The sequence below is a fragment of the Zootoca vivipara genome, chromosome 6 (assembly GCF_965207765.1).
Source record: "Zootoca vivipara chromosome 6, rZooViv2.hap1.1, whole genome shotgun sequence".
Lineage (NCBI taxonomy): Eukaryota > Metazoa > Chordata > Lepidosauria > Squamata > Lacertidae > Zootoca > Zootoca vivipara.
The window spans coordinates 64065550-64077433 of NC_142589.1; the positions used below are offsets into that span (position 1 = coordinate 64065550).

The 11884-nt window shown below is 45.9% G+C and overlaps 1 long non-coding RNA gene and 3 other non-coding genes across 5 annotated transcripts; all 4 read right to left on the reverse strand.

The window, feature by feature from the left end:
* Positions 1 to 612: 612 nt before the first annotated feature.
* LOC118087795 (uncharacterized) lies at positions 613 to 9378 on the reverse strand. 2 transcript variants are annotated; one of them, XR_004692864.3, is made up of 7 exons: positions 9346 to 9378; positions 5208 to 5295; positions 4855 to 4886; positions 3145 to 3205; positions 2710 to 2792; positions 1646 to 1731; positions 613 to 750 (listed from the first exon to the last, which is right to left on the reverse strand). It is a non-coding gene; the product is annotated as an uncharacterized LOC118087795 (long non-coding RNA). The 2 variants fall into 2 exon arrangements; XR_015950648.1 differs by lacking the exon at positions 9346 to 9378 and adding an exon at positions 8883 to 9101.
* On the reverse strand, positions 1172 to 1245 carry LOC118088071 (small nucleolar RNA SNORD99). Its single transcript, XR_004692931.3, has one exon. It is a non-coding gene; the product is annotated as a small nucleolar RNA SNORD99 (small nucleolar RNA).
* On the reverse strand, positions 2899 to 3031 carry LOC118088063 (small nucleolar RNA SNORA44). The gene has a single exon (XR_004692923.3). It is a non-coding gene; the product is annotated as a small nucleolar RNA SNORA44 (small nucleolar RNA).
* LOC118088059 (small nucleolar RNA SNORA16B/SNORA16A family) lies at positions 4182 to 4323 on the reverse strand. Its single transcript, XR_004692919.3, has one exon. It is a non-coding gene; the product is annotated as a small nucleolar RNA SNORA16B/SNORA16A family (small nucleolar RNA).
* Positions 9379 to 11884: the final 2506 nt, after the last annotated feature.

Genomic DNA, 11884 nt, shown 5'->3' on the forward strand with positions numbered 1-11884 from the left:
CGGTACCTATTTATCTACTTGCACTTTGACGTGCTTTCAAAGTGCTAGGTTGGCAGGAGCTGGAACTGAGCAACGGGAGCTCACCCCGTCGTGGGGATTCGAACTGCCGACCTTCTGATCAGCAAGCCCTAGGCTCAGTGGTTTAACTCACAGCGCCACCTGGGCCCGCTTAGTGATGTTATGGGACCTCTATTCCCCACACAGAGCTACAGTTCCCAGAGTGGTTTGAAAGTCAATCCTCCTTTCCCAGGGATCTCAAAGGATTGCAAGCTCTGCAAGGGGAGAGTTTAACAAAGTACAGCTCCTGGTATTCTTAGGGGAAGCCATGACAGTATCAAAGTGTATACTGCAGATGAGGACCTTGTTAAAACCAAGGTACAAGGCCCATTACACAAATCTAACACATCATGAGAAGTTACATCTAGCCTCCCCCTTGAGCTTTCCCAGTCCTGGCGCTGCTGCAAACACTTTTGCTTGTGTTTTTGATTAACCACAGCTTCCCATTTCATACAAACCCAGCCAAAAGTATGGTAAACCTTAGCTATGGTTATTGGGAATAAGCCAGCTTAAATCTTGCAAAGGAGGTGGCAAAAAACAACAATAATCAAACACTTTTCTGATTGTATGAAACAAAATTCCTTTATTTCCACAATTACAGAAAAACAACCACTCCAGTTACGGAGAATCTCAAGAAACTTCTCTGGTTACGACACTACTTCCTCCAGCCCTCTTGAAGGAGTCTTTGAAGACCTAAAAGAAGGGAAAGTTTATTAACTTGTGGAGTGTTTTTTTTTAAAGTTTGCTGTTATTTACACCTCTATAAAGATGAGAATCCACATCACAGGACATCATCAGTTCTACAGTACAAAGCAGGCAATAATAATTAAATTATTGTTTGCAACTCCAGGTTGCATATGGGTTCATGGAGACTACTGGATACGGCACCCCATCTCTGCTACTCTTGCCGTATTACAAGAAAAGCCTCTGTTAATTTAAAAACTAAAAAAATTGCCAATTCCTCCACTCCATAATAAAAAGACAACCAATAACTAAACTTAACAGGTACGAAGGAATTGGGAGCGCCACTCCCAATACGCCACTTGCAACAGCTAGGAAGTAAACAGACCAAATGACTTTGCCCTTTGGAAAAGAACCCCCGCCAATGTGATCTGCTTGGTCTCAGCCCCATATCCGCAGGATTCATCCAGCCGTCACCATTAGAAAAACGAGTCATCACAGACCAAGCAGAGGAGGTGCTGCTGCACTCCATACTTGCGATCAACCACGTACTTCCCAAGCTGTTAACAAGGTGGCTGTTGACCACACGTTGCCTAAAACCATCTAAGGCCCGGGGGCTGGATCTGGCCCAATCGCCTTCTAAATCCGGCCTGCAAATCAGCGTGTTTTTACATGAGTAGAATGTGTCATTTTATTTAAAATGCATCTCTGGGTTATTTGTGGGGCATAGGAATTTGTTCATTTTTCTTTACAAAATATGGTCCGCCCCCCCCAAAGGTCTGAGGGATAGTGGACCGGCCCCCTGCTGAAAAAGTTTGCCGACCCCTGCCTAAAACAGATCCATCAATGAACTGTTGTTAACACAAGACCAAGCTCCTTTTCTACTGTTGTGTTAATAGGCACTTACATTGCTGGAGGTCCCTTTGCATCTGCCTGTTCCACATGGGAATGCTCTTCAGGAGAATGGAAGCTCAGCACACTGCTTCTCCAGTCCTATATGAAAAAAGGCATCAGTAGTAGTAATAACACTTCCATCACTCCTGCCACGTATCTGGAAAACTTGCAGTGCAATCCTGATTTATCAAAGGCATGCACCCCCCCTTCCAATCCTGAAGGAGCGTCTCCACCTCCATCATTCTGCCCGGACACTGAGGGCCTTCTGACGGTTCCCTCATTGCAAGAAGCCAAGTTGCAGGGAACTAGGCAGAGGGCCTTCTCGGTGGTGGTGCCTGCCCTGTGGAACACCCTCCCAACAGATGTCAAAGAGGAAAACAACTACCAGACTTTTAGAAGACATCTGAAGGCAGCCCTGTTCAGGGAGGCTTTTAATGTTTAAAAGATTACTGTGTTTTATTTTTCTGTTGGAAGCCGCCCAGAGTGGCTGGGGAAACCCAGCCAGATGGGTGGGGTATAAATAATAAATATATTATTATTATTTTATCAACTTTGTGGTAAAGGCATGGCTGCACCAAAAGAAGCTAATCAAAATAGGACATGATTTCTTCCTCTGCTCACTTGTCTAAACAAAGCTCTCAAGTTCAAAATGTGAAGATGCCGCTCACTAGCCCTCAACTAGTCTACTCCACAGGGGTGCTCTGAGGATAAAGTGATGACCACGTGCGTCACTCATTGAAGTAGGAAAAGAGGAAAGTGTGGGTAATCAAAAACAAATGAAAGACAACTGGCAGTTGCTGGATATCCTGTGGGACCAGCACAGTTGAGAGATTCTTAGGACTCCAAAACAAATTGTTTTAAGCCAGCCCAGTTCAGTGCAGGATTTGTCCCAGCAAAGATACTAGGGCCAACTTAAAATTAATTTCCCTCCTTTTTGACCATAAGATCGGTATTCAGATCTGATGGGAAAGGGATAGGGAGGCTACAGGCAGCTGCAATAATTCACCTCAGGTCTTCTTTACGTTTTATAAATATATAAAAATCAACAAACGATCAGGAGCAAAAAGTATACAATACCTTGCAGGATTGGCTGCTAACCTGGCTGAGTCACACCACAACAAGGACATCCCTTCTAGGAACTGAATGATTCCAGATGATCTCTGATGAATAATGAGACACCCAATATTTGAATAAAGAACATATAAAAGGTTAAAGTAGTAGTAGTAGTAGTAGTAGTAGTTGTTATTAAAGCCACCCAAAAAGCAGCTGTGTAGGAGAGTCGAGTGACATCTGCAGCTAACAAAGCCTGAGAAGTCAAAGTCCCTTCCATCTTGTTCTTGCATGTTGTTGGAGATCCTGTGGCTATTTGCTAAGCCATAGCTCTTGGTTTAACATGCAGCCCACTTACTCAGCAGAAGAACAAAGTTGAATGAGTAAGGATACGACAGAATCACAACACAACTTTCAAACCCCTGGCAAGAAAGACTGGACCAGCAAGTGCTTTTTTTTTACCTTGGTGCTTCAAAGTCCACAGACTTCCATGAGAAGACAATGCTGTTCCATCTTCTCATTCCTTTAAAAGGGATAGGGAGAGCGGAGCAGAGATGAGAAGCATTCCCAATGCTTTTGTTTATACAAACGTGCTCTTCTTTATATAGCCACCTTCCCAAACCAGTGCCCTCCAGTTATGGCTATGCTGCCTGGGGCTGATGAATGTTGTAAACCAGAACATCTAAAAGCCACAAAGGCTGCCTTACTGTAAGCTTGTACTTTGCAGAGCACCATGCCCATTGACAGCGCTATAGAAATCATCAGTATTACAGTACTGTAATAATTCTGGAAGGGTCAATGTCATTCTTAATTCTTGTTTTTAAAAGGCCGAAAAAAATTAGTGTCCCACTGCAGCAGAGAATATCTGCATGTTTCGCCCTAGAGTTAGATATACAGTTAAGATACAGTGGTACCTCTACTTAGGAATTTGACGCGTTCCGAACGCACATTTGTAAGTCGAAAAAATTTGTAAGTCGAATCCCATAGGAATGCATTGGGAGAAAAAAATCGTAAGTAGAAGCAACCGTATCTAAAAATTCGTAAGAAGAAGCAACCCTATCTAAACTGCATCCAAGATGGCGGACGGAGCTCCATTCATAAGTAGAGGTACCACTGCATAGCTTTGTTCATGTACCAATCTTTTTAGTTTGAAATTAAGGCACGGACAATTTAAGTAAAAAAAACACCCATTATGTTCTTTCTAGGTACGCAACTATCATCTCAGTTCTCAAGTTTCCTTTGCAGAGATCAGTGGCACAGCCTATGCTGGTCAACACAGATAATACTAAGCCAGATACACCAGGGGTCTGACTCCATATAAAGCAGTTTCTTATGCTAGTCCATCTGGAGGGCACCAACTTGGGGAAGGCTGCTCTAACCACATCACTGATGTTGTGCATCACTACAGAATGTTGTCACATTATCTAAAAAGGAACCCCTCTTCTTGGCTTCACAGCTGACAAATTTCACAACGCAGCCACTCACGAGCACCACGACAAATATGTATTTTCCTGAAAGTGTTGCTGGGCAGTTATAAGGAAAGAAACCGATCAGCGACCGTCAAGGAAAAAAATGTTACTTTTGGCACCTTTTTGACTACATCAGCCACATGAGGCAGACACAGCTTCGATAGGGCCACGAGGGGGCGTTGAAAAGAAAGTGTTTGCTCCTCATCCATCTGGTTCCAGAGGAATAGCTTGGTGAAATTGCACCAAACTCCTCCCCTGCTCTAGCCATCAACCAAGCCAACTCAAGAAACCCCCCAAGGAAGATATAATACAGTAAGCCTGCAACCTACATGTCATTTAACTTAAGCCAGTGGTTTTGGGACTACAATTCCCATAATCTCTGACCACTGGTCCTGTTAGCTAGGAATGATGGGAGTTGCAGTCCCAAAACAGCTGGAGGGCCAAGTTTGGCCACCACTGGCTTAAGCGCTTGGGGGGGGGGGAAGGGGGGGCACGAAAATCTGGGGGAAAAGATTTTGGCATTCCTATGCACCATGGAACCCAATGTGTTTGGACTATATGTGATCTTGGCTTTAGGCACAATCCCCCCCCCCCCGAGTGTAAATCTCCAATAAGTTGTGGGCTTCCTGTATTGACAGAACAGCGAAAAGTGGGGGCAAACTTAGCCTACTGGAAATGAAGGCATGCTCCTGTTTAGACTCACCATCAGAACAGTCAGCCTGCTGGCCAGGTCATCTGCAAAGACAAAAGAGGAACTTGCTACCGTTATCTTGTCAAGAGCATTGTTTTATACACTGCACTTTTAATTGATGCAAGTTTTCCAGGGGACATCCCTGGATGAAGCAGTGCTCCCAATCTGGTGCAGTCCAGTTGTTTGGGACTAGAACTCCCAACAGCCCCCTGCAGCACGGGTCACAATCAGGGATGATAGCAGCTGTAATTTAACATCTGGAAGGCAGCAGGGTAGAAAAGCTGGTATAAAGCAAAGCCAGCCAAGCATGCACTTCTCCAGTTTCCCCAAACAGTAGCCTGTGGCATGGTTCAGTGTTATTATACCTGCTTTATTCCCAGCGCAGCAAGACCGTAAGGCCAGTCCAATCTGCAAACCATTTCTGGTCTCTTCTGCAGTGCCCTGCATTCATGTCTGAAACAGAAAACAAGCAGCATGAGGTCACAATGAAAAACTGCAGGAATACCACCTTGGGCATCCAATACTTATTTACTTATTGCCTTTATACCCCCCCCACCTTTTTCTCTAAGGAGCAGGAGGCATACATGGTTCCCCCCCCAAAAAAAATCCCCACAACAACCCTGCAAGGCAGGTTAGGCAGAGAGGCAGTGACCAGCCCAAAGTCAGCCAGTGAGCTTCCAGGCCAAATAGGGATTTGAACCCTGGTCAGCCAGGCACTAGCCCAACAATAGTTCTTCAACATCAACTTCGTTGGACTAGCCATGTTGTTTGGATGCCTGATTACTGCCGTCCAAAACAACTACTCTGAAGGCAGCCCTATTTAGGGAGGTTTTTAATGTTTAATGTTGTATTTTATTTTTCTGTTGGAAGCCGCCCAGAGTGGCTGGGGAAACCCAGCCAGATGGGTGGGGCATAAATAATAAATTATTATTTTTATTATTTTTCCCAAATTAAGAATGGAAAATGAAATACTGATGGACAACGAAAGCGCTTTAAAGACACTCTCACAGCAAATCAAAAAACAGGCTACTATCAAGTAAAAGAGCAGGGGTCCCCAAACTAAGGCCCAGCAATCGCCGCCTAAATCCGGCCCGCGGACGGTCCGGGAACCAGCCTGTTTTTACATGGGTAGAATGTGTCCTTTTACTTAAAATGCATCTCTGGGTTATTTGTGGGGCATAGGAATTCATTCATTCCCCCCCCCCAAAAAATATAGTTTGGCCCCCCCACAAGGTCTGAGGGACAGTGGACCGGCCCCCTGCTGAAAAAGTTTGCTGACCCCTGTAAAAGAGCAGCAACAGTTTGGGTTTTCCCTGTCACTATGCCTTGGCAGCGAGGTGGTCTGCAGCAACGAGCTGGCAATACTGTATCGTTCATTTTCATGTGTTAGGGCAAAATTCTGGGTGCGAGAATGCTCAGCCACCCAGCTCATCAGGCAAGGGCCTGTGGTCGTTACGGAGTATAAAACGAAGGAGTCCAGCCATGATCCGGAGCAAACAGCAAGGTTTATTACTGCGCAGCAGGTTCAATGCCAGACTGAACACCGTGAACAGGGCTGCAAGAACTTTTAAAAGTTCCCACCACCATCCCATAATGCACATCGAAAGCATCATACATACATCACTTGTGACAGGGTAAACCGTCAGAAAAGGGGAAGGTGCAAGGGGCATTAGCATACAGGTAAACAGGATTAACATAAGGTAACAATGCATGATGTCCCAGGACATTGATACAAGTACCAGTAAGTATCTGGGAGGGGATCCTTGAGTACCTGGCAGAGAAAAACAATGGGTCCAGGTGTGTGTATTGCCTCTGGCTTTGGAGGTTCGGAATGGCAGGAGATGGTACCTGAATGGATTATGGATATGCAGAGGAGCACCACCCTGGCTACCTGACCTCTTGCTTAAAGGAATATGGCTGTTCCCCGCATCCCTGAGAGCCCTTGGCCAGAGTCGCAAAAGGGGCTTTCATTTAGAAATAAAGATACACGGTATTCATTCATAAAGAAATTTGGTTACATAGAGTCTCAGGCAACAGAGAAAGGGTAGGAAAGGGAGCCTTTATTACACAGGGCTTGATCTTGAGGGGTTTGTGTTGGTGCGATACTAGAGTGGTGTTGTAGGATCAGACGGGGTACCCTTGAGGGCATTTGTGCCAATCTTTATTCCCAAATGAAGCCTCGTTTAGGTGCCCCCCATAAAATTCCCTAACATCATGCAATGGCAAAACTGCAACTTAAAAGCAGTTTCTGAGACCCAGTTAAGAAGCTGGAAGCACTGCACACAGTAGGCAGCAAAGAAGTGTCTGTGTGTGACTAGCAATGCTTGGGTATGGTCAACCCCTCCCCCACTTGCCCATCAATGTTGGACAGCATGGCTGTGTAGCTACTGAATATACCTGGACACACAATTTAAGCAGTGTGCAAATTGGGAGACAGTGAAAAATAAGTCTCTCACTCCCTGCCCACAAGACTACTGCATTTATGGATCAGCTTCCAAACTCAAAAATGACAAGAGCCAAAATAAAAATAACAGTAAAAGCAAAATTAGGTGGGGAGGGGCAAGGGAGAGAGGGCAAAATGCAATCGCTGGGCTTGGATGGAAGCACGGCACATTTTAAGCTGCTCTATCAGAATTTCCTTGAGAGTCCCATGGACTGCAAGAAGATCAAACCTATCCATTCTTAAGGAAATCAGCCCTGAGTGCTCCCTGGAAGGACAGATCGTGAAGCTGAGGCTCCAATACTTTGGCCACCTCATGAGAAGAGAAGAATCCTTGGAAAAGACCCTGATGTTGGGAAAGATTGAGGGCACTAGGAGAAGGGGACGAAAGAGGATGAGATGCTTGGTCAGTGTTCTCGAAGCTACGAACATGAGTTTGACCAAATTGCGGGAGGCAGTGCAAGACAGGAGTGCCTGGCGTGCTATGGTCCATGGGGTCACGAAGAGTCGGACACGACTAAACGACTAAACAACAACAAATCAGAATTTCCAGACAGTGCAGTACTATACAAATCTTCAGACCCAGGATCTGCAGCCTTAAGGAACAAAGGCCTCATCTGCTCTATGCATTCAAAACAGGATCATGACCTTAAACTAAGGCCCAGAGGCTGTATCTGGCCCAATCGCCTTCTAAATCCGACTCACGGATGGTCCGGAAATCAGTATTTTTACATAAGTAGAATGTGTCCCTTTTATTTAAACTGCATATTTGGGTTATTTATGGGGCATAAGAATTCGCCCCCCCCAAATAGTCTGGCCCCCCACAAGGTCTGAGGGACAGTGGACCGGCCCCTTGCTGAAAAAGTTTGCTGACCCCTGCTTAAACAGTCATGGCTTCCCTTGAAGAATCCTGAGAATTGTAGCTCATTAAACGTTCAGAGTGGTTAAGAGAGCCCATTTCCAAGAGTGCAGGGTTTCAGAATGGGGTATTTTTCTAAAAAAAATTTAAATATTGTAAATAAAAAAATACCCAAAGATGCCAAGAATTGAACCTGCGATCTCTTGCATGCAGAATGCATGCTGCCCCATGCAGCTAGTACTATTTGCCTAGTTCAGTCTTCAGCATCTCCTGCCAAAAGGAGCAGGTATTGGGAAAGGCCTCTGATCATCATCAAGAGTAGACTACACGAGGCTTCAAACTACATACGCCACCTTCAGTTCCACTGCGTGTATTGTAACAAACATTCAAAATACAAGATTGTAGACTAGAATAAAAGAATCGTCAAGTTGTAGATTTGGAAGGGACCACAAGGGCCATCGGGGGCAATACAGAAACATGCCTTAAATGCCAGAATTTAGACTCCAACTGCACATTTAAAGAATAAACAATCCACGTTAAACAGCCACGGCTTCTCCCCCAAAATCCTGGGAACTGTAGTTTGTTAAGGGCGCTTGAGAGTTGTTAAAAGACCCTATTCCCCTTGCAGAGATACAACTCCCCACCTCTCAGGGTATTCTGGATTGCTTGTTAACCAATCCGGGAAGGGGGGGGCTTAAAATAGTATATTATTTCTATTTATTTATTGCATTTGTTTCCTACCTTCTTCTCAAAGGAGCTCAAGGTGACGTACATATTTCACCCAGTATGATACTGCTTTAAATAGTTGATGAGCTTATAATGAACCTCTGGGCAGTTTTTAAGCTTGGATGGGGTGTGTCCCAACAACGGTGCCCTTTCGGGCTTCCGATCCTAAGGCTGCAAAGAAGCAGACAAGAGACACACGCGACTCCCTTTCCCGCATGATTTCCAACCCACGCCAGGCACCGGGCGCAGGAATTCTTACGCGGGTGGCGGCCGCAGGGAGCCGCCAATATTGCAGCTGCTCAAAAACCACGCCTGGCAATCCTGTCCCTGGGCTGGCTATCAAAACCCACTCCGAAATAGGCAGCACAAATCCTCCAGTAGCGCTATCAATAGTCCAAAGAGGAATCACCCCCCAAGCGGAGGAGGATGGCGACCGATTGCATAGCACCCCCCTTTTAGGCAAAAGAAAACTACTAACCTCCGTCCATCGAACCACATGGTAATGGAAGAGGGGTGGGAGAAAGAAAGAACACCCCTCCGGCACGGCCTTTTATAGTTCCGGCCCACCAAGGCTGTCTCCGATTGGCTCCTTTGAAAAGCGGCGTCGCAAAGGCTCTTGGGAGGTGTAGTTTTATTGAGCAGCTGCCTTTTAAAAAGGCGTTCTTCTTCCGTCTTCCGCCTCTGTGGACACAAAAATCTCAATAGTCAGGCACAACAAACGCACCAGGCCAATGTTCTCTTGCCGCGTGGCAACAGACATTAGCACGAACAAAAGCCCTGCCTTGGGCACTTTGGTGCATTCATTTTTTCTTGCATATTTTTTTCCATTTCCCCCACGAGATTTGCTGGACGCAGAGGAACAGAGAGAGCTGCCTTATGTCAAACAATTCGCTCATCTAGGTCAATGGTTTCTCTAGACCAGTGGTCCTCAACCCCCGGGCCACGGACCAGTACCGGTCCATGGATCAATTGGTACTGGGCCGCCCAAGGAACATTTAAATACAATTAAATTAAAATTATTAAATCAAAACACTCTAAATAAAATATAAACAATCAACGCCCCCCCCTCAGCGGGCCGCGTCAACTGGTCCGCGGCAATAAAAAGGTTGGGGAGCACTGCTCTAGACCATAGCTGCCAAGTTTTCCCTTTACTCGCGAGGAAGCCTATTCAGCATAAGGGAATTTCCTTTAAAAAGGGGGAGAACTTGGCAGCTATGCTCTAGACTAGGGGTCACGAAGACCGCTTTTGTTGGGACTACAACTCCCATCAGCTCTGACCATTAGCTATGGCTGGCAGGGGCAGGTGGGAGTTGGGGTCTAACAACATCAGGAAGGCACCAGAATCCCCGTCCCTGGTCTGTGCCACCTCGCAGCAGCTCTCCAAGGTTTCAGGCAAGGAGTTTCTCTCAAGCCTACCTGGAAATGTTAGAGACTTAAGACCTTCTGCAGCCAAAACTGGTGCTTTATTAAGGGCCATAGCAAAGTGGTAGAGCAGTGTATAAAACCCAAGGCCCTGCACATAACAATTGCACTGGGTTTGATTTACCAGCATTCTTTGTAGCTGTTTTCAGAAGATGATACTGGGATATCTGTTCTCAATGCAGAAGGTCCAAGGCATCTCCACACAGGGCTGGCAGTGACTACACCTGATACCTTAAAGAGCTGCTGCCTGTTAGTGTAAACAATGCTGAGCTAGATGGACTATTTGTCTGTCTCTGTATAAGGCAACTTCCTCTGTTTAACACTCAGCTGCAATCCCTCTGGCCACACCTTGTAGCAAAATTCAAACATGGCCTGCTAGAACAGTAAGACTGTTCCTTCAAACCCAGTACTCTCTTAACACAGGTGTGGGAAATCTTTGCCCCTCTAGACTGCATCTCCCATCATCCCTATCCATTGGCCATGGTTGCTGGTGTTGGTGGGAGTCGTAGTTCAGCAACATCCAGCAGGCCAAAGGTTCCCCACATCTGCTCTTACAGAACCTGCAGCAGATCTCCAGGGCTTCAACCTTTCCCACTTTCAGGTGCTACGTAATCCATTTTAAGTGGAGTTGCCAAAGTCTGAACTTGGAAACTTGCTCCAACCAAAGCAGGTGTTCCAACAATGGGCCACAGCCCTTCTCCAACCCTTGAGTGGTACCTGTTAGCGGTAGTGAGATTTACTCCACTTTTAAAGCACGAAATGTCACTCAATGGAAGTCATCTTAGGGCACAATCCTAAGCATCTTTATGCAGAAGCAGCAATTACCACTTGGTTGTCCCCACCTAAGTTCAGAGCAGACCCTCTTGAAGTTAATGCACCTAAGTTAGTCATGCCCATGCATTTCAGTGAGTCTACTCAGAGTAGGACTTACAATTGTGCCTAATGGGCCTTATTTCCAGTAAGGACCGTGCAAGTTTAGGGTTGCCATCTTACGCCAATTAATCACAGGAACTTTTGTTGATTAATGAATCAGCACAAATTTGCTGTCAATAGAGCAAACAATTCAGGGGTGGGGGAATTGTGTGTATATGTCTGTCCCATTACGGCTCTTTTCAAAAGAGGCATTCTCTCAAACTCACATGACCCTTGAGCCAGTTACTAATTTTCAGCCTAACTGCTGGAGAGCTGCTCCTAGTCAGCAGACTCTAGATCAGGCACCCCCAAACTGCAGCCCTCCAGATGTTTTGGCCTACAACTCCCATGATCCCTAGCTAACAGGACCAGTGGTTGGGGAAGATGGGAATTGTAGTCCAAAACATCTGGAGGGCCGAAGTTTGGGGATGCCTGCTGTAGATCAGCAAACAGTTGTTAGGAGACCCTGCCACAGAGCTACTATTTCCAAAGTAGTTTAACAGTCAATCCCTCTTCCCAGTGAACTCTGCAATTGTAGTTCTGTGGAGCAAAAAGGGGTCTCCTAACAACTCTCTGCACCCTTACCAAACTACAGTTCCAAGGATGTTTTGGGGGGTGGGGACAAAGCTTGTTTAAAGTGGTTTAAATGTATATGCAGATGGGGCCTAAGGCTATGGCCCTCA